General features: G+C 29.6%; 1 protein-coding gene across 1 annotated transcript in view; it reads right to left on the reverse strand.

Annotated features, from left to right (window-relative positions):
• The window catches only part of LOC148301053 (uncharacterized), a 29,819-nt gene extending 23,563 nt beyond the window's left edge, over positions 1-6,256 (reverse strand). Inside the window, exon 1 of the mRNA XM_088273877.1 lies at positions 6,051-6,256. The gene's annotated coding sequence lies outside the window, so the exon portion shown is untranslated. The remainder of the gene's footprint in view (positions 1-6,050) is intronic.
• Between the last annotated feature and the right edge of the window lie 16,277 nt (positions 6,257-22,533).

A 22,533-nucleotide genomic window follows, 5' to 3' on the forward strand; every position in this document is an offset into this window, starting at 1 on the left:
TAATTGACGTTCATTAATTAAAAATTTGAATATACATTTTTTTTTAATATTTGCATTTATTGAAAATTTTGTGTTTAAATGAAAAAGTCAAAAATAGCCTGAACACACATTTCCAATATGTTTAATTTCGCAATGCGGATAAAATATTTTAGAAACTGTCAAGAAACACACTGTCCACGATGAGTTTTGTTTATTAATGGGTGTTTTTCTGTTGCATGCAGCAGATGGCGCTGCCATTTATGTCAAAAAGCTATTTTTCTAAAATAGCATGTTTTTAACTGTCACAAGCAAGAACACCTGTTACCAGCATATAAATGCACTTTTTTTAAGTAAATAACTAGATTTCCGTTAGATTAGAAAACTCGTGCCATAATTTTTTACAAACCTATATTTTATTAATTCGACCACCAATCGACACTCCACGAATTATAAAATTATTTCATCGCAATAAATTCGTTACCTTGACGCTTTGCCTAATCTCCATGTAATTCGTGCTGGCTATAAATTTAAAACAGGGAACAGAAAAAGAGGTAATTTATTGGGGAAAAAAACGTGTATTGTAGTTCAAACATCTCCATTACAACTTATAACACGGACGGCAGTAACGGTTTATGGAAAAAACAAGCGATCGACATCAACCATTACTTAACCATAATTGAGAATTATCACGCGATAACTGATATTTTTAACCAGAGGTTTGCATTTTCCCGACATCTACCGTTAAAATTCCGCAGAATGAAGTATCACTTAATTTTTGATTGGCCGACCACTCAATAGTGTTGGTTATTTAAGGTAAAGGAATAGAAGATAACTGCGTTTGGATACTGGCTAGTTTAGTCATTTGAATGCTAGTTAGATTGGTTTTTGAAGATGCTAGTATGTAGCTTTATTGTTTATTTGGATGCTAGCTAAATCCTTGCATTTGAATGCTAGTTAGATTGGTTTTTGAAGATGCTAGTAGCTATATTGTTTATTTGGATGCTAGCTAAATTCTTACATTTGAATGTTAGTTAGATTGGTTTTTGAAGATGCTAGAAGCTATATTGTTCATGTGTATGCTAGCTAGATTAGTCACTTGTATGCTACCTAGATTGGTTATTTGGATCCTAGCTAAATCGATTGTTTATTCGGTAGGTTAGTTATTTAGTATGTTATTTTTTGACATCTCATCAAAGATGAAGAAGAATATGGAAGTCTGGGCATTTACGAGGCTGACGACCGTAATAGGCTGGCTTAAGTGATCACTTTATACGCGTGTAACATTCACCAATTCTACCCATTATTGACAACCACACTAGTCAAATTCTTGGAAGTTCCTATTTACGAGTATATAAACCAATTTTGAAACATTGTTCTTGAATCACTAGAAATTCACTAGAGACATTGGTGGGATGAAAAGAAGCTTTTAAGTGTGCAAAAACTCTTTTATTAGTGTGTGAGGTAATCCTGGATTAAAATCATACACATGAGAAACGCCAGAAAATATCGTATTCATTTTTATCAATTTAGCTTATAATTTGACCAGATAATTTATTTACGACATTTGGAGTGTGTTCAAAAAACAAAAAATAATTTGAAAAATCCTCATATAATTGGAGATAATCCAGATTTGTGAACAAGTATTTTGACACACTCAAAATGTTGTACAATAGTTATTTAGTTACTGGTTACATTTATTATTTTGACAGTAGCTAGATTGTTGATTAACATGCAATCTATGTAGATTGTTTATTTGTATGCTACTTAAATCGATTTAACACATGTTTGTGCTAGATAGATTGATTATTTAGATAGATACTAGGTAGATTTATCACTTAGATACTAGTTAGAGCGATTTTTTTAATGTTCTTCTTCTCACCCATGCCACTATCTAATTGTGCAAAGGGCATTGCTTATTTTAGAATTAGTATTATCTTAATCGTTAAACATACGAAGAAAAGATATCAACCATGCGCTTTGGGTAGTAGTCCCGGATAATACTAAATAAGTATTCGAGTGATAAATCACTTACATTCCTGGGAATCAAATCTGGCACCTCCAGCACGGCAGCCAAACACGCTGACCATTACGTGGGCAGAGAGCTAGACATTTATATATATATATATATATATATATATATATATATATATATATATATATATATATATATATATATATATATATATATATATATATATATATATATATATATATATATATATATATATATATATATATATATATATATATATATATATATATATATATATATATATATATATATATATATATATATATATATATATATATATATATATATATATATATATATATATATAAATAAAAATAGATGTACATATATTTTATTTTTTAGATATTTGTTAAAAAGAGTTAAATGCAGTTTGTCTGCAGTATGAATGTCCGCAGACGAAGAAGAGCATGATATAATTTTATTTAAAATATATTATTAAAAACAAAGGTTACCCGTAAACAAATAAGAGGTTTTCCTGTCTTACCTACCGTTCAAATATTTGTGTACTGAGTTGATCACAGGATCGCTGTGATCGACATAGTATAAATGATTTATAAGTATACATCATTTTTTTTCTAGAGTAATTTATTTTTTATATATTTAATACAATATTCTTCTTCTTTTTGTAACCCTTATATGCATCCCATGGTGTAATGGGCACTGCATCGTAAATAAGCAGTGTTATCTTGATGAATTGTAATATGCAATATCCATATTGCATTTATTTTGAATGAAGATATATATGCTCTGTTTATGTATTTATTGTTTTGTATTTTTAAGTTTTCGCAATTGATTATTACAGCATATTCGCCCACAAAACATATTTAAAATACGTCCGTGACATTTTATATACATATCTCTTTAAGGTGAAACACTGAAAAACTGGTTGTAAAAAATCAATAAAATGAATCACATTTTAATAAATACTCTCTTAAATCGCTATTTAATGTACAAACTTTAAGATAGTAAAATATGTACTTATGTTTCTCAAAAATTAATGGAAATAAATCTTGTATTAACAATGGATAGATATAATATTACAACAAAATGACTGCCGACTCAATTAATGAAAAAATGAATAGTTTAGGCATACTCTATATTTCTTTCAATATATTATTTCTTGAAAAAAAAAGATATGTTCCTTTGTTGTGGCATAGTAAGAAAATTGTTTTAATTTTTTCGGTATTCACTTAATTAGATGACATGCATTCACATGATCAAATTGTATATGAGAATACTTTTTTTTTACCACTTGAGTTATATTTATTTCAACGACTAGTTTCGGAAGCTACAGGTGCTTCCATCTTCGAGTCTGAAAATAAACTATAGTTTATATTCAGATCCGCAAATAGAACCATCTGTAGCTTCCAAAACTAGTAGTTGAAATAAATACTCGTTTAGCTCAAGTGGCAGAAAACAAGTGTTCTTATTTACAATATTAAGAAAATGTGACGTTAATCCTACGATGAATGATTAAAAAAAATAAATTAAAGTAAACTCTTTTGCACTCATATTATTTATTGATTCCGCATTAACTTTGTGGAATGACATGTTGATTGCTATTTTTTTTAATTAATCACTTGTATTATACTATTTCATGAGTTTTACTTTTCACCTGTAGATGAAAACGTCTATTAGTTTTCGAAACTAGTCATGTGATATGAAATAAAACTCATTCAGTGGTATTATACATGTGTTTTATTTAAAAAAGCAATTTAAAAAAAATATTTTGAACTCTTCATTCAGACGATTAAAAAAATATGTTTGTCGATGTCTCATAAAGGTTATACTTTTAGTAAGATATTTTAAGTAAATTTCATAAACCCCTTGTCTGTGTGTTGTGTGTTTTTTTCCAGTCAGTGGTGAGATTCGAATTGAAGGTAAATCCGACTGAATACCACTCCTTGGAAGTGTGTGAAAAGTAAATTATTTAGCTGTTTACCAAGCAGATTGTGACAGTTAGAAAAATCGCGTGGGAATCTAAAAATTGCACTGAATTTTATTCCTACTTTTATAATTAATAAGATTACACATTCGACGTATTGTGCAATACTTTTTAAAAATTTTATTAGGTGTGTGAATAACAAAAAAAAATTTTTTTTTTAATATGTAGACTCCATAGATTTCATGTGACAAGACTATGGAATGAATTGCCAATTCATATGAAAATGTACCTTCTCTGATGATTTTCAAGAAACGTCTGAAACGTCACTATCTTTAATAGGAACCCTAATTTTTAATCATATTATTCTTCCTTAGTTTCTAAAGTCTCTCCTCCTTTAACTCCTTACTTGATTCTAATTCCTTGCTTTTATAATTTTGTAGGCATTCAATATATAAAGTTGAAACTACATATTTTTCTTCTTTTCTATGGAATAGAAATGTCTTTCGCTATGAGCTCCTTCACTAAAACCATCTGTATCCCATACAATATATTTCACTCTTATCTGGAATCTGGAGCTTAGAACATAGCCTTGATATGTGTGACGATGCATTCGCCTATGCAATTCCTTCGGTGTGGACAGGAATCAGACAAGTAAAATTAAAACATGTTAACATTTTACTCATTCAGTGTGCCTCTATTGTCAAATGGTTAGTACGTTTATCTACCGTGTTGGAGGCTCTTAGTTCGATTCCCAAGGGAAATCAAAATAAATACTAGGGATATTTCACTCTGGATTGGTACTTAATTAATCATTTAGCTTGTATTATATCAATCATTTAGCTTTATAAATTGATCATTTAGCTTGTATTGTATCGTGTTATCCTGTACCTAACGATCAAGATAACGCTGCGTCAATATTATGCTGAATTGGGTGAAAATAAGGGATAAAAAAGAAAAATGATATTCAAACTTTTGTTTCTCTAGCTGATCTACATAGATACTTTAAGAGAAATATTTTATTCCTAAAACTTCCTAAAATGATTTATCAGCCCTTGTAATACTTTTCATATTGTATAATAGCAAATATTTATTTACTTGAATTGTTTCACATAAATAATTATTTAGAATTCAAAATCACGATAATATTTACAACAGCAATTGATAAAGGCACGTTGTAAACTCGCGATTTATAATATGTAAAATAAAGTTTACGCGAGTTGCAAAGAAAACTATACAAAATAAACGATGAATGATAAGAAAAATGTTAAAAACAAAACTCTTTTTTATGGGTGTCAAAAGTTTCAAGTAAGGCATAATAAAAAAATTGTCCTGAGCCGTTAAAAATTGTTCGCTTATTTATATAAATTATTGGGCCAAATAAATTCTTAAAAATATTTAAATTTTTGGCGAATGATATGGATTCAACTTACTTCAAAAAATACTTAAAAAGAAGCCTTTAGTAGAAACATAAAATGACACAAAAAACTTTAAATAAATTTGTTTGTATATATATGATACATCCGATATAAAAATAATGAATAAATACAGAGCCTATTATATTTTTAATACTTTATGCAATAAAATTGGATATTTCTGGAGAGTTACTATTTAAGTGTATAAACGAGACTTTGAGAGAAGAGTTGAGAAGAATTGATTCGAATATCATAAATTTATAAAGAAAGTAACATTTAACAGGTTAAAGTGTTCATTAATTAATTTATCTTTTTTAAGCTAATATATTTTTTATAACCTTTGTGACCTCTTCATCAAACGCGTTGCAAAAGAGGTCATCTATCATATCTAACCGTCTAACAGTTATTTAAATCTATTAATTTGAATTACAAATATGTAGATTCACGTAAATCGAAATTTCAAATTTTATCGCATTCATGACATTAAATTGTAAAATGCACATTTAAAACGAATAATTTATTTTCCGATGTAAAAATTGCTATAAGTATAAAAAATTTAAATTTACGACGTTTTGTATATAAAGCAGGAAATATGATGTAGTTATTTATATGGAATCGAGGATTTTTTTTTCAGTTGGGGAAAATAGTTGTTATAACTGTTAAGTAGGCTTATATTAGCGGTCGGTGTAATTCATAATTCACACGGTTCAAAATAGCACAAATATTAAAAAATTTCACTCACCTGTTTCGTACACAACAAAATGTCGATTGGCCAAAACAGATGACCGATCGTTTATCACAGCACTAATCCTGTCCGCGGTCTCCCGGCGAGACTTAATGATAGTGTACTGATAGTGATGTACCCGCCGCTATAGATCGACGGAGCGATTATCGAACTCGGAGCGGTTGTCAAGAGAGATGGTACTTGTCGGCGGTTCAGTCGTAACTGTTAACCATCGTTGTCAGATTCCGTAGGCCTCCCCTGCCCCCTCCTCCTCCGCCCCTGCTGCCCTCCCACCACCCGAAGGCTTTGGGAAGCACCCCCCTCTCTTTACTCCTCTTAAAATAGGCTTTTGCGGTTGTTAGACGTTGGAGGAATCGCGAAATGCACAGGGTGTGCATTCACGCGGACTTTACGCGTCAAATATTTTTATAGGGTATTTAGTGTATGGAAAGCATTTTTTACTTTATGATATGACATGTCTAAACCAGCGTCTTTTAAATGGTTCTTTGGACCCCCGGGGGTCTCTGGGATTATTCAGGAGGTCTGTAGAAATAATAAATTGATTTGGGGGTCCCTGAACAACGTCAGAAATCAAAAGACAAGTCAAAAATGTGACACATATTTATCAGTATGGAAGTTATAAAAAATAACAAAATTATTAGCCAATTTTAAACCTGGAGGATTTCCTACTCCTTAAAGCATCAGGGACTGAATATTTAAAAAATAACATTTTAAAATTTTGTAGTATTTTAACCTATTTTGACTTTTATTTTTACCTTTATTTGTGCAATTGTCAAAATTTGTATCGATAATGTTGATGTTATATGACAACTTATGACCAAACGATAAATAAATCAATAACCCGCAACCAATGGTGCATAGGTCACTGCATCGTATAGAATCAGTGTTATATCGGTCGTTTAATGCACAAAGGAAAGGTGATCATCTCTGCGCTTCAGATACCTATCCAGAGTAATATTTAATAAATTTAACAGTAAAAATTACTTAAATTTTATTTTTACCCTCCCAGGAATCGAACCCGGGATCGGAAGTCAAATGTACTAACCACAACACAACACTATGGAGGTGGTTAAAATTGTATGATATTTTGACTGGTAAAATTAATTCTATAAACTCTTTCGTAATATTTGAGTGTGTCCAAAACCCTATTCATAAATGCAGGATTTACTTGTTATTTTTAAAAAAAAACGCGAACACTAACTGGCCAATGACAGGTTGTAAGTCCTGTAAATACTAAGACTTAAATACTTCCATCTCAATAGGCTTCTTCGTCTTTGTCGATATATCAATAAAAACCTTGATGGAACCCTATAAAAACCTAAATGGAACAAATCCACCATTCGTAAACAAATATTTAAACCCACAAAACATTGCGAAAATAATGTTAAATTTCGTCAAGTCAATACAAATGTGTGAATACTTATGTCAACAGCAAATTAGTGAGCGCGAAAAATCACAGAAAATTATTTCCGGTGTTAAATTAAATTACACGAAAATATTTGACGTTCTCTCATTTTTTGTTAAACAATACCGGCGTATTCGTGACCTTTTCCAAACACCTCTGTTCTACTTATACGCGAATATGGCACAAACAAAATTTCGTTCAAACATTTGATGAGTAAAATAGCTAGTTCAACATTATTACCCACTTTGATCATAATGAAAAACTAATCTAATTTAATTAATACGTTTAGCCTTCACTCCCATGTCTGGGAACAGTTTTTGTGGGAAATCTTTTCTAAATATCAAATATCTACCGTTCTTTTTTCCGTGTGTACTTCCAATGAATCGAGTTTCACAAACACGGTCTTATATAATACAATCTATATTGTCTAGTTTTAATACAATTGCATTTTTTTGCCTGAATTTTCATGATTAGTTCCCAAATTGGTCATTGATTTTTGTGAAATAAATATTTGGATTGGTTCAGAAATGTATAGCAAAGAAATCAAACATAATTATAATATTATTTTTGGAAACATCATCAAAGATGAAGAAAAATATGGGCATTTACGGGGCTGACGACCGTCATAAGCTGGTTTAAGTGATCACTTTACACACGTATAACATTCACCAATTCTACCCATTATTGACGACCACACTACTCAAATTCTTGGTAGTTCTTTATACTTATATGAACCAATTTTGAAACATTGTTCTTGAATCACTAGAACCTAACTAGAGACATCTATTGGTGCTATGAAAAGAAGCTTTTTATTGAGCAGAAACTTTTTTATTCATTCATTCAGTTCATGTTTAAATTTGAAATAAATCAATATAATTTTAAGATTTAACAAAATACGCTAATATTGACGTCTAAATAAATAATAGTAGAATACTTTTCCAACCATAACAGTTCTCAGAAGTAATTCTGTTGCACGGTCTATTTTCCTATTAAAATATTTACAATCTCCCGTAAAACCCATCATAAATACTTTGTTCACAGCAATTGTTGAGCACCAATAAATTCGGCATTAATAAAATATTATCGGTGACAAATGTTTTCAATGCTTTGAATAATAAGTAATAAATAAATAGAGCTCTGGTATTCTGCACACAGCCTCCTTACCAGGGGTATTGGCATACCTCAAAAAGCGGCTCAACACTCAAGTGACTAGAAATGTCAACATAACCCCGTTAGTTTACATGCGCTTGATGGACTTGCGTTTAATACGCCATGTAAATATTCCACGATGCCGAACTACATAACATACAACTGGTTATCATCACACACACATATTATATTATATGCATGTGAGTATTCATATATGTATTTTAAACTTTTATGAAAAAGTAAAATTTTTAACGAATTATTGATTATAAATTAATTTTAGGCGAAAAACGATTGCGAAATATAACAAGTTATATTATGATATTAACTCAAACAGCAAAAAAAATCTAGCGTTTCTTGAGTATGTGAACTTAATCCAGAATTCAGACCTCACAAACAAATGAAAGAGTTTCTGTTTAAAACAGAGTCTCATCTCATTATAGATGACTCCAGTGAAATTCTAGTTAATTCAAACAGTTTGTTTCGAAATTATTCAATTTAATTAGAAATGCCAAGAATTTGAGCTGTGTGGTTGTCAATCATGGGTAAAATTCCCATAGAGGTAGGCCGATAGAATAGAACGCCACACCAATCTGTCTTTGCAAACTATTTTTACCTTTTTCTAAATTTGTATATGTCCCCATACATCCTGACCTATATATAAATCATCGTATAAAATTATTTATTTGTATTCAAAGTGAATAAAAATGTATTATTATGATACATTGTAACGTAAACATGAAAATATTTTAATAAAAGATATTTATATATTTTATATGGTTAAATATAATTATATTGATCTTACTAAAACATGAACTCGACTATATACAGGTTAAAATATTTATATCGAGATGTTATTGACGTCCTCAATTACGATTCTTTAAATTCCGTTCTATCATGACTTTATTAGGGAGGCTATAAAAGTTATTTGATCTTAGCCTTATTTATTGCATGATCCAGACCAGTTTTTCAATATTCTCTTAAATTTTAAAAAAATAAATCAATTAAATCTCAACGTAAATCATTATTGACAAAAAAATTCAGACAATAAATTGAACATAATACATATATATAAATATATATATATATATTTATGTATATATATATATATATATATATATATATATATATATATATATATATATATATGTTTATATATATATATATATATATATATATATATATATATATATATATATATATATATATATATATATATATATATATATATATATATATATATATATATATATATATATATATATATATATATATATATATATATATATATATATATATATATATATATATATATATATATATATATATATATATATATATATATATATATATATATATATATATATATATATATATATATATATATATATATATATATATATATATATATATATATATATATATATATATATATATATATATATATATATATATATATATATATATATATATATATATATATATATATATATATATATATATATATATATATGCAAAGGGCATTACATCATATAAACGTAGTGTTATTTTCATTGTTGAAACATGAAGGAAAGGTGATCAGCCTTCAGCTTCAGGTACCAGTCCAGGGTAATAAATCATATTTTGGTATGGACATGTGGAGTGAATAAATAACGAGAAGATGACTAAGAAAGTATATTTTGCAAATACGAGAGCAGAACTAGGACGGCTAAAAATGACCAGTTAAATTAGAACTTAAATTCTGGTTGTGTCAAAATTCTACTTTATGGGCATGTATGACTAGATGTTTAGATGTGAAGGAAGCTAGGAGTTTATATTGTGACAGATATGTTTGGCGTTCCATCGTCTCTAGCCTGCAGCAAATGGCGTGATAGTAGTAGCACTTCTACTAAGTACGCATGTTATTGTACAATAACTTAATCGTAATAAAACGTATAAAAAAAACCCGTCTGAAGGCGGCGTAATATAAAAGAAAATAAAAAATATATTAAGAATCGTGCGGTTTGATTGATAAACAATAAAATATACCGTTGGATGATAATGCCCATTGATTCAAAATACTCACTTCCTTCTTGCAAGTCGGATGCTGTAAAATATTAACGGTTATTTCGTCTCGGTTTAACTCGCCTCTGTTAGTAATCTTCCAATTTCAGAACCAGTAGCTTCGATCGCTTATTACTCCCACAGTAAAAACGACCGCGGCATATCTGAATAGTCAAACAGACGTCTTGCAGTTTTGTAATAATCGTTTTTTACCTCATATTATAAATGTACACCCAAAATTATTCAGCTTCCGTAGTGTAATGGTTAGTACTCTCGGCTACCGTACTGGAGGTCTCGGGGTCGATTCCTAGGAGGGGGTTAAATAAATGTGAGTTATTTTTAACTCTAATATTTTTTCAATATTACCCTGGACTAGTAGCTACCTGAAACAGAGGGCAGATAAACTTTTCTTCACATATCAACCATCAAGATAACACTGCGTTAATATAATGCAGTGCCCAATGCACCATCGGGTATGGATAAGGGTTTGAGGAAGATGAAGAATGATTGTTATAATTCATTTTTTGATTCGGAAGTCACTTTGTGGTAATATCTATTTATGTTAACTTTAAGTTTTAGTTGGTAAATACCACTATTTCTTAAAATCTATTGTGACACGTGTTTTGATGCATTCTGCATCATTTTAAAAGACAGTGTGTGAAGCATAATTTTAATTTTATAGTTGCTTCCTTAGGACTTTGAAAAATGGAGAGGGGGTAGAAGCTGTTAAACTTTTAATGTTCATACATTAAATTTTTGAATGTTTTCGCAGATACTTTATGGCACATTTTATAAAACGGATTTTTTAACAAGTTTTTTACAAGCAGTTTCAACAAGAACCTTGTTATCTGCAGGGATTGAAGTAAACGTGTATATCCCTGAAGATGGCGAGGCGCTTGTCAAAACCGGTTGCAGAAATGTGTCAATAAAAGTGGTTAAAATCAAAGTTCTTGTATAATATACAAAGTTTTTTTCAAATCATCATTTTGCATTTTTTTAGCTCGGTTGATATTAAATATTGCTAATTAATAGGTTGCCTTAATTTTATGAAAAAAATAAATTATTATGGTTTATGAATTTGCTCTTTTTTTAAAGGATTGGTTGATTTTTTTTAAATGATAATTATTGACATCAGTTTTATATGGATGAAAAAATTAACTATTACAATAACAATGTTATTTTTGTCCGCCTCCGTAGTGTTATGGTCAGCATGCTCGGCTACCGTTCTGGAGGTCCCGGGTTCGATTCCCAGAGGGGTTTAATAAATATAAGTGATTTTTTCACTCTAATATTTATTCAATATTACACTGGACTGGTACCTGAAGTGGAGGGCTGATCACCTTTCCTTCATGTGTAAACGATCGAGATTACACTGCGTTTATATGAAGCAGTGCCCTATGCACCATTGGGGTGCGGTAAGGGTTTTATTATTTTTTTATTATAACAATGTACTATTTTGTTTACTTTTTAAAGTGCAAATATAATTTCATTGGATTTTTAAAATAGGTACCTACATGAAAGTGTGTTGAAATAAAATGAGTTCAGAAGAAAAGAGCTAAATGAATGTTCATAATTCTGTTAATTGTTGAAACAAACAAACAAACACTAAAGACATTAGCATCATTCGAAGTGCGATTTTTTCTTATTTTTTTAACCAAGTGTCCCAAATTCTAAAAATATCAACGAATTTGCAGACTCTAAAAAGCGTGTCAAGTTTCTTTTTTTTTAAATCAATTTGCCTAAGCGAATTTTGTACACTCAGTGCATTATCTTCGATGAATAATTGTTTGCTACCAGAAATGACGTAAAAAGATGATGATGTGACGTGATTTAAAAAAAACCGCATTACTACGTTTTTAATAATTGGTAACTGAAATGCTTCTTTTAGCAGCATATTTACCTTTTATCGATATCTTAACATAGATGAAGAAGAATATGGAAGTTTGAGCATTTACAAGGAGCATTGGTTGTTTTATACGCAACAGATATTGCCAAAGTGGTAGCACGCGCAAGATGTTTGCAGTTGAAGGATAAATATAGTTTTCGAAATTTGAGGAGTGTGGTTGTCAAACCATGAGTAGAATGGTGAATATTACATGGTTGTCATTTAAACCAGCCAATGACAGGTGTAATAAGCTCCGTAAATGCTCAGACTTCCATATTCTTCTTCATCTATGTTGAGATACCAATAATAACAAAAATAAAAAATTGATTAAAATATGTGGATCAAAGTTCGAAAATTTTCACCAAAAATTTAACACATTCAATAATATTCTGAATATAAAAAAGTGTATCTTCATAGTCATGAATTTTTCTAGTAAAATTGTAAACGGCGATAAGGCGTTTCTTAGTTCTTGCACACAAACAAAAGGGTCTCTGCTAAAGAAAAGCTTTCTTAATTCAATCATAGATAACTGTGTATTAAATTATGGAATGTCATGAGATTGATCATATGTGTATTTATATGACTTTTAAAAATTTTAGTAGTGTGGTTGTCAATCATGTGTGGAATGGTTACATGTGTGTAGTGATCACTCAACTAGCTTATGACAGGTCGAGACCCTGTAAATACCCTGATTTTCAAATACTTCTTCATCTATGTTAAGATGTCAAAAATGTAAAACAGTAAACTATTTATCACTTTTTAACAGTTCTAGTAGCTTTATGATTTTACAAATGTATGTTAAATAATTTTGATTAAATGTTTATCATTCTGTCACATATTTTTATGATTTCTAAGCAATTATTTACTCTGTGCAGTTAATTGCCTATAAAAGGGCTCATCTTACAAAATCGCGAACAAAACGCAATAATAAATTATATGTTTCTCAATAGTCGAGTTAAGAACACAATTAAAATATTTCTACCAGTGTGAATCGTTTCGTAATAAAATATACTAAAACAGAAATGCAATTAGGCTGATATTTCTTAACGTTTTACTAAATTGGAAGATGAGTTCATTAAAGTGCCGTTTATCCACTGAAACATCGTGACCTCCATAATATAAATAATGGAAAACACCTACTTTGATATGACATTTAACGCCTAAAAACATTTATTTTTATTTTGAAATAGTTTTTATTTTAATTTATTTTAATAATTCATTCGGCATTCACTTCAAATCTATAACGACACGTGTTTCGATGCATTCCGTTTCATTTTCAATAAATATGAAGCTAAATCTACATTTTAGAGTTGTGTCCTTTGGACACAGAAGGATTTTTCTTTTTTTATTTATTTTTTTATCAGTGAGAAAACTCGTATGGACTAAATCTTCTCCCTTTTATCCATATTCATACTGATAAAAATTAAGAAACAACATCAACCCCTCTTCATTATTCGACGTTTTAAGGACACAAATCTGACTTATTAAATTTGACTTAGCTGCACACACAGTGTTTCAAAATGATGCAAAATACACCGAAAAATATGTCCTAAAATATTGTAAGAAAAAGTTATATTTACCGAATGTTTTTTTAAAAAATATTTTTCAAATCGTGTATTGTTTTATAAATATGAAATAAATCTTGGTCTAGGAGTAATACGGAGTAAAAGATTTATCTGGGTCATAGTTTTCTAAAGAGATAAATGTATATGTGGACCCCCGAAGGTCGATATCGACTTGCAGGGGGTTTATTATAGCGTAAAAAGAAAATAGGGGTACACGAGATGTAACTGGGGTCCACATGAGAGGATCGCACTAAGGCAGATTTTCATTAATATTTACATGTCATTTTCATTTCATTTCATTTATTTAAAAACATATTACATACATAAATCATATACTTATACATATAATATTCCCGATGAGTAATTTCTATTTCTCGTTTTGGGACATATGATTAAGGTTAACAAGACTGGAACACAAATAATAAAATAACAAAAAAGTTTTTTTTTTTAAATAACTAAAACTAATACTAATACATGGCAAAATATAAAAACAATAAACAGATATAATAAATAGGTACAAGAAGCATATTTAACAGAAATAAATGAGAAAACACAAGGTAAGAAGCATATTTAAAATAAACAAATGAGAAAATATAACAAATTTATATAATTTATTACATATCATACTTATATTAGACATCGATATTACAATTGATGGTAAGTACCTACCTATCTGCTCAGCATTGTGCTAAATTCATATTCAAGTTTTCAAACCAGCAGCATAGTATCGATTGGTGAATAAGAACTGTCCAGACTTGTACCAAAAACTTTGGACAGACTTTAGTTTAGTTCAATTAGCGTAAAATACATTTGAAGTTTATAAGCGTAGCAAAATTCAATATAAGGCAGGCAGGGGGTCTACGGAAAAAGCATGAAAATTGGTAGCAGGCAAAAAACTTTGGGAAACTATGATTTTAACTATTACTTAGTAGTTCATTATATTGAAAAATGAATAATACAGCGAAGAAAGGATTAATGTTTTTTTCGTATTTTCAAATATCAATAAAAAAATATGTAATACTCGTGAAATCCTATCAATATAACAATATTATAAAATTAGGTAAATAATTAAAAATAATAACGTTTTATGGTTTATAGAAGAAGAGAACAATGATTTTCTTTTCTTTTTAAATATCAATAAAAAATATGTAATACTCGTGAAATCCTATCAATATAACAATATTATAAAATTAGGCAAAATATTAAAAATAATAACGTTTTATGGTTTATAGAAGAAAAGAACAATGATTTTCTTTTCTTTTTAAATATCAATAAAAAATATGTAATACTCGTGAAATCCTATCAATATAACAATATTATAAAATTAGACAAAATATTAAAAATAATAACGTTTTATGGTTTATAGAAGAAAAGAACAATGATTTTCTTTTCTTTTTAAATATCAATAAAAAATATGTAATACTCGTGAAATCCTATCAATATAACAATATTATAAAATTAGGTAAATAATTAAAAATAATAACGTTTTATGGTTTATAGAAGAAAAGAACAATGATTTTCTTTTCTTTTTAAATATCAATAAAAAATATGTAATACTCGTGAAATCCTATCAATATAACAATATTATAAAATTAAGTAAAAACTACGTAATAACGTGTAAAGAAGAAAGGAACAATGATTTTATTTTTCTTTTTAAATATTAACCAAAATAAATATGTAATACTCCTATAACAATATTTGAAATTATGTAAAGAGAGAAAACCATGGCACGATCAGGTATGCCAAATACTTGAAAGTGGTTAGGTTAAGAGTCGTAACAATCGGCGGCTATGTATGAGGAGATGCATGAACGTGGAAGAGGCGAAGAATGTTTGCAAAGACAGAGTGGTGTGGCGTCCTATTCTCACTGCCTACCCCTGCGGGAAAGCGGCGTGATGGTTAGTTAGTTAGTAAGAAATTATGTAAAAACTGCAACGTAGTAACGTTATATGGTCCTCGGATTTTAAAATCTTTTATTTCTAATATATTTAGCATTAAGAATTGTGTCACCGTGTCAAGCATTAAAGATTAATTATTTTTTAAGCAATACTTTTTGAGTACTGACGTTAATATTTTTGTGTTTTTTTTTAATGAAAATTATTATTACTAAGTACACTAACAATAAGACACATTATGACGTAATGTTTAATACATATTAATTAACTTTCTTATTGGAATTAGGTTGTCTGCGAATTTTATTGAAAAAAAACATTTTATGCTAATTTTTATCTCTTTGTAACACGAGTGTAGTTTTGAAGGATTATTATTGTAATACAAGTTATTACATTCTGTTTCTTGGGCTTTTATATGTAAAAATACATAAAGAGATTCCTTTCGTAGAATAACTTCAGGTTAATAAGGTCAGGTTTATGGAAAATGTATTTAAACATCGATAAAATTAAGTAAATACAAATGTGATATTGTCTGTTGTCTTTCATAAAATCATCGAAAATATCAAATAATATTTTATTTTGGTTCAAATCTCTTGCCTGCTCTCATTTGAACATCTGCATCAAATAATTTTACAGTTATATGTATTGTCAGTTACACAAATACAATATGGCATCTTACTCTTTAAGTTACGGTCCAGGTCAATGTAATAATGACTATTACATATTCATCATTAATAAAAAAAAGCAGTTTTAATAAAAAAATGTAACTTCAAAGTCAAGAGCATGTATGACTAGATGTATGGTTAAAAAAAGCTAGGAGTGTATGTCAGGACAGGAGAGTGTGGCGTTCCATCCTCTATGCCTACCTCTGCAGTAAAACGGCGTGAACGGTAGTAGAAATAGTCGTAGTAAGTACATGACAGAAAAGCAACCCTGCGCTTCAAGTATCAGCCCAGGAAAATGTTAAATTTGGTAAATATTTTAGTGTAAAATCACCCTGGGAAACAAACTCGGAGCCTCCATAACGATAATCAAAAGCGCTGACCACTACATTACAGAGGCGGATATTTGAAAGATTTTCAATATTTATTGAACTTGGTTCCTGATACATGGAAGTAAAACATACTAAGCACTATACTACGGATGGTGACAAATCATTAAATTATTTGTCGTTTTAATCATAAGGCCATAATAGACGTTCCATTGTAGAAACAACCGAATTCCGAGCGCAAATTTTATTCACACGATCATTTTTACATTCGTGGTCTCCTTCTCATATCGCTCACTCCTTTCAAGAACGTCATAAATCAAAAATCGTCAATTTTGAGTTATGCATGTTTTCAGAATGCCTAGAAAATGTACTATACCCCAGAAAAAGAATCATATTTTTAACTTAATATTTACCCGCTATAGGGCACAAAGTGTTGTTTTTGCATTTTGAAGAAAAGGTATTGTTTAATTATTTTTTTAAATAAATTAAAAAAATTTCAAATGGAGAAAAAACTTTCAGGTTTTACCTTAAAATATCTGTTGCTCAGAAAAAAGTTCAATAAGTGGCTTGATATTTATTTTTAATACATTGTGTTATATTTTTAAACTTTAAAAACGTTCTCCTGAAAAATCAAGTTTTTTGATTTATGACGTTCTTGAAAGGAGTGAGCGATATGTGGGTACCTACCAGAGGCGGGGCATAATAAAAATGTCTATAATTATCTAAATAAATGAAAAATATATCAATTTTAGTAAAAATGTAAATGTCAATTTGTTAAAAATCTCAAACCTCCTCAAGTTATTCGCCGATCGGATTGAATCATTGACATAACGTTGCATTCGAGTACGCGCATGTTATATCTGTTTTTATCTATATAAATAAAAATGTTAATGCATACACACTCACACACACCCACTTAAGTTCTATGAACTTCTCCCATTTTCCATGAAATTATTTATAGTAAAAATATTTATATAAAGAGCCATTAACAATTCGACAACGCAGTACATATGAGTTCACAACAGCCGTCTATGTTGGATTGAGGATAGCTTTTCTTAAACCGAGATCCCTTTATTTGTATGCAAGATCCGAATCCCAGATAATATTCACATAATGGATCGCCTGAAAATATGTCAAAAATTAAAAAAAAACTCCCATGATGAGATATTCCAGATTTGTGAACAAGTATTTGGACACACTCAAAATGTAGTAGAATTTGATTGTTTGTTGAATTTTTGTTGGGTAAGAAATTAATGTAGGTACTTTTCATTAAAAGTGACAATTCAAGTGTCATACATTTTCTCCTTTCTTCTATACTTATATGTATTTTAAAGTTTTTGATGGTATTTTATATTGCTTCATTTCAACTATGTTAAATGTATGATACCATTAATTATTGTTTTTTTTTTAATTTGCAAAAATATAAATTTTGTGTTTTTTTTAATGATTTACACAAATATTTCAATTTCATACTAGTTCTGTGAGATTAAGCGGCTCATTATTAGAAATAAGGTGGATTCGAACCGAGAAACTCTGACTCAAGAGTCCGCGACATTAACCACGGGACCACAACCTGACACACCCCCGACACCTATAGAAGTTCTCCAGGTTAATTAAATAAATAAATATGTTAAACCTGGACTAACGTTTAAAACTACGTCACTGCTTAAAGTGATATATCTACATACATAATATTTAAGACACTTTCGCGCAATAAATTTTGTCACGAACGCTTCCGAGTGTTTCGTAATAGTGTCGTGTGTTTATTATGAGACTTTTAGTACAAAGACAACAGTTTATATTCAATTGAATGAATTCCAATTACATTATAGTCATTTGACAATACTTAAAGAGATTTAACGTCGAAATGGCGAAAGGTTGGTTTGTTTTTTTTCTTTTCTTTTCTCTTTCACTTTTTTGCACCCTGCTTATAAATGCAAGGTCACGCTAGGGTAAGGGATTCGTACACTTTTACTATCGTGCTTTCCAGTATGGATTATGTGGGAGAAAAAAATAGAGGGTAGAATAGCGTTCAGCCGCTTCACTCCACTACACTTTAGCTCCGTTAATATGAGTCATAGTTGTTCTACAATTCCCGGCTCTGACGTTTATCCTCCTTCGTCGTAGTTTTTCATCTTCACAACTATACTTTCCAGGTAGTCCATGTACAACTTGGTGACGACTCCGCTTCTTAGCATCTCCTGCGGGTTCAGAGAATCGATGTTGTGAGCATCACACTCCAGTTGGAGAATCCACCTGTTTCGCTCAAACATTAGCCAAGATCTCAGTACGTGTTCCACAGACTGAGCAGTAGTACAATCAGGTTGGTTTGTTAAAGCGTCTTTTATCGCAACTTCTTAGGTTCTTATTTATTCTTTACAACATTTTTAGTGTATCCAACAATACATCTAGAGGTTCCAAATTTTTTTGTAGTGTGGCTGTCAATCATAGGTAGAATGGTAAATATTGCACGTAATCACTTATCCAGCCTATGACAGTCCAGAAGCCCTGTAAATATCTAGAATTCCATATTTTCGTTAATCCATGTTTAGATGTCAAAAATATGCTAATTTATTCTATTTATTAAAATAAAATGATAAATTTAACAGAAATAAAACTACTGTTATGTTCCATAATATATATGACAATATGCAATGCAAAATACTCGATAAGTATCTCAATATCCCTATAAATGTATGTCATTATTGATTTTTTTCTACTTGAAATTTATTTATATATTAACTAATATAAATTAATAAATTATCAGAAGATGAATATTTTATTTCGATGGTCCCTATAATTATTAAAATAAAATAAAAAACAATTACACGAAACAGCTAATTGAATTGAAAATTCTAGTGCAAAATTAAAGAATTCGTGTACCTTTCGTTGTTTTCTAACATAAATTTTTCGTTTCTAAAATTTCGGTTTGCAGGAAAGAAAATTTAATATTTTTAGTAAAAAAAATGCTCGTTTGGTTGGTTGTCTAAGATTTTTTTGTTTTAAATAGGTGTTGCATTTATTATTTACCTCAAAAGTTTATAAATAATTTAAATTTTTTCATCAAAAGATTTTTTTCCAGCTACAAAACATGTTTTATTTTAATCTGTGTAGGGAACAGGAAGTATAAATAAGTGTGGGCTAATCAAGAACTTCTCAGCATTTGCTCATTGCTGGGAGAAAACCACGTAAAACTTCTCAAGAGAAGCCGGACTGTTAACTGTCGTCGAGATTAAGTATGGACCCGGTCCAGTACTTACTATCTATTTGATTGTTTGTATTTCGAGACGTAACCGGCAAAATAAAATTGACAAACGGCCTCATATTGACATAATTCAACTATCTAATGATGACCAAATTGCATAATAATATACTAAACTAAAATTAGGTGAACATTTTAAAAGGTTTATATGAAAATATGATGACGTGTTTATATTCCCACGTACGTTAGGCCAATAAATACCTTTGAACTGAAACTCTCTGTAACAAGATGAGTTAAATGAGGTTATATGGTTGAATTGTATTTTTATTATAAATATACCGTATAATATTGTTACCATGCCTAGTATTTTATTATTATGTAATTTATAAAAAATGTCATCTATATGAGCGCGAATTTGCGAAATTGTATTTTTTATTACGGTTAAAATTGAATGTACTTTTTGCACAACGTCTTAAATAAAATATTACGAATGTGTTTTTTACAACGAGTTATAAAAATATTGATGTATAAACGTGATAAAATGTGAGCTGGGAATATTTTCACGAGATAAATAAAACGATTAACGATAGCTTATTGAGGGACAATCTCATCCTTCTTATATACTTCAATGCAAGGATGGCTCCCATTTGCTTTCTTTACACATTCAAAATGTGTATACCAATCGCTTAGGATATCCTCCCTTCTATTTATCAACATTACATTGAATAATGTACTTGGCTTGGAATGCAAAACCGATAATTTTCTTAGGTTCCTTAGATAATTTTGATAATTGCTGCAATATAGCTTAGACTGCAGGATTACCGGATTGTACTTAGATACTCGAATAACAGATAAACTAAGATTTTATTTTGGAAAAATATTTTGAATATTTGATATGTGCCATCACCTATGTTATTTTTGTGGCTTACAACCTACAAAAATTAAGAAAGGTGAGTTGAGTTGATTTGGACGTGTGGAACGAATGAGTGAGGAGAGAACGGTAAAACAAATTTATGAAGCGATTGTAGTTGGAAAAAGGAGCAGAGGAAGACCGAGGACACTTGGCATGATCAAGTATATCAAACACTCGAAAGTGGTCAAGTCAGGAGTCAGAATAATTAACGGGTAAATATAAGCAGATGTATGAATGTGAAAGAGGCTAAGAATGTTTGCAAATAATGATTGGTGACGCGTTCTATTCTCTCTGCCCACACCTGTAGAAAGCGGTGCGATGGATATTTAGTTACAGAAAAACCACAAAGTTAGTGCTTGAGTATTGAATATATTTTTCCTTTTGAAACAATTTTTTCTTGGAAATTTAGGCTAGTTTCCTGGAAATAATTACATATATTGTCTTCCTGCATTCCTTCCTTCCTCACGCAGAAGTTGTATATTTTGCGTAATGTTGTAGTGACAATGAACCTGATTCGAGCACCAGTACGTTAACTGGTTTATATAGTACCTTCGTCTCTTTAACGTGGTCACCACTTCCTGAATAATTAGACAAGTCTTCCCATATCTAGTGGGTAAGGCGATTTATTAATTTTTGAAAAATACTTAAAAAAAACTTTATAATTAAAATATTACTTTGTTTTAAAATCACTACAAATATTATATTATAACTTAATTACAATGTCTACCAGTTTTGAAGCTAGTCGCTTCTTTATCAAGACTGATTAATACTAATCACGAATTAAAATTCAGTTAATAATTAGTCTTGATAAAGAAGCGGTTAGCTTAGAAACCGGTAGACATTATAATTAAGTTAAAATAAAATATTTAAACTGATTTTAAAACAAAGTTACATTTTAATTATAAAATGGTAAATGCTTCAAATATAGATTATAAAAATAACATGTTTACAGACAATGTGAGAGACATCGATATACGAGTACTTGGCACTATTGGATCATTTGACACTATTTCAGAATAAGTTCAGTAAATACTACCTCGATACCCAACCGCGCATTGCTATGACTCAATCTGGTTAAATGGAAAATAAATCAAATAGAAAGCACATATCGCTTACTCCTTTCAAGAACGTCAAAAATCAAAAAAAATTTGATTTTTCAGTAGAACGTTTTTAAAGTGTAAAAATATAACACAATGTATTAAATATAAATATCAAGCCACTTATTGAACTTTTTACTGTGCAACAGATCTTTTTAGGTAAAACCTGAAGGTTTTTTCTCCATTTGAAAAATATTCAGTTTATTTAAACAAATAATTAAACAATACCTTTTCTTAAAAATGCCAAAACAACATTTTCTGCCCTGTAGCGGGTAAATATTAAGATAAAAATATGCCTCTTTTTCTGGGATATAGTACATTTTCTAGGCATTCCGAAAACA

This window comes from Brachycentrus maculatus, unplaced genomic scaffold (genome assembly GCF_059751285.1).
Source record: "Brachycentrus maculatus isolate JH-2025_06_01 unplaced genomic scaffold, ASM5975128v1 h1tg000615l, whole genome shotgun sequence".
NCBI lineage: Eukaryota > Metazoa > Arthropoda > Insecta > Trichoptera > Brachycentridae > Brachycentrus > Brachycentrus maculatus.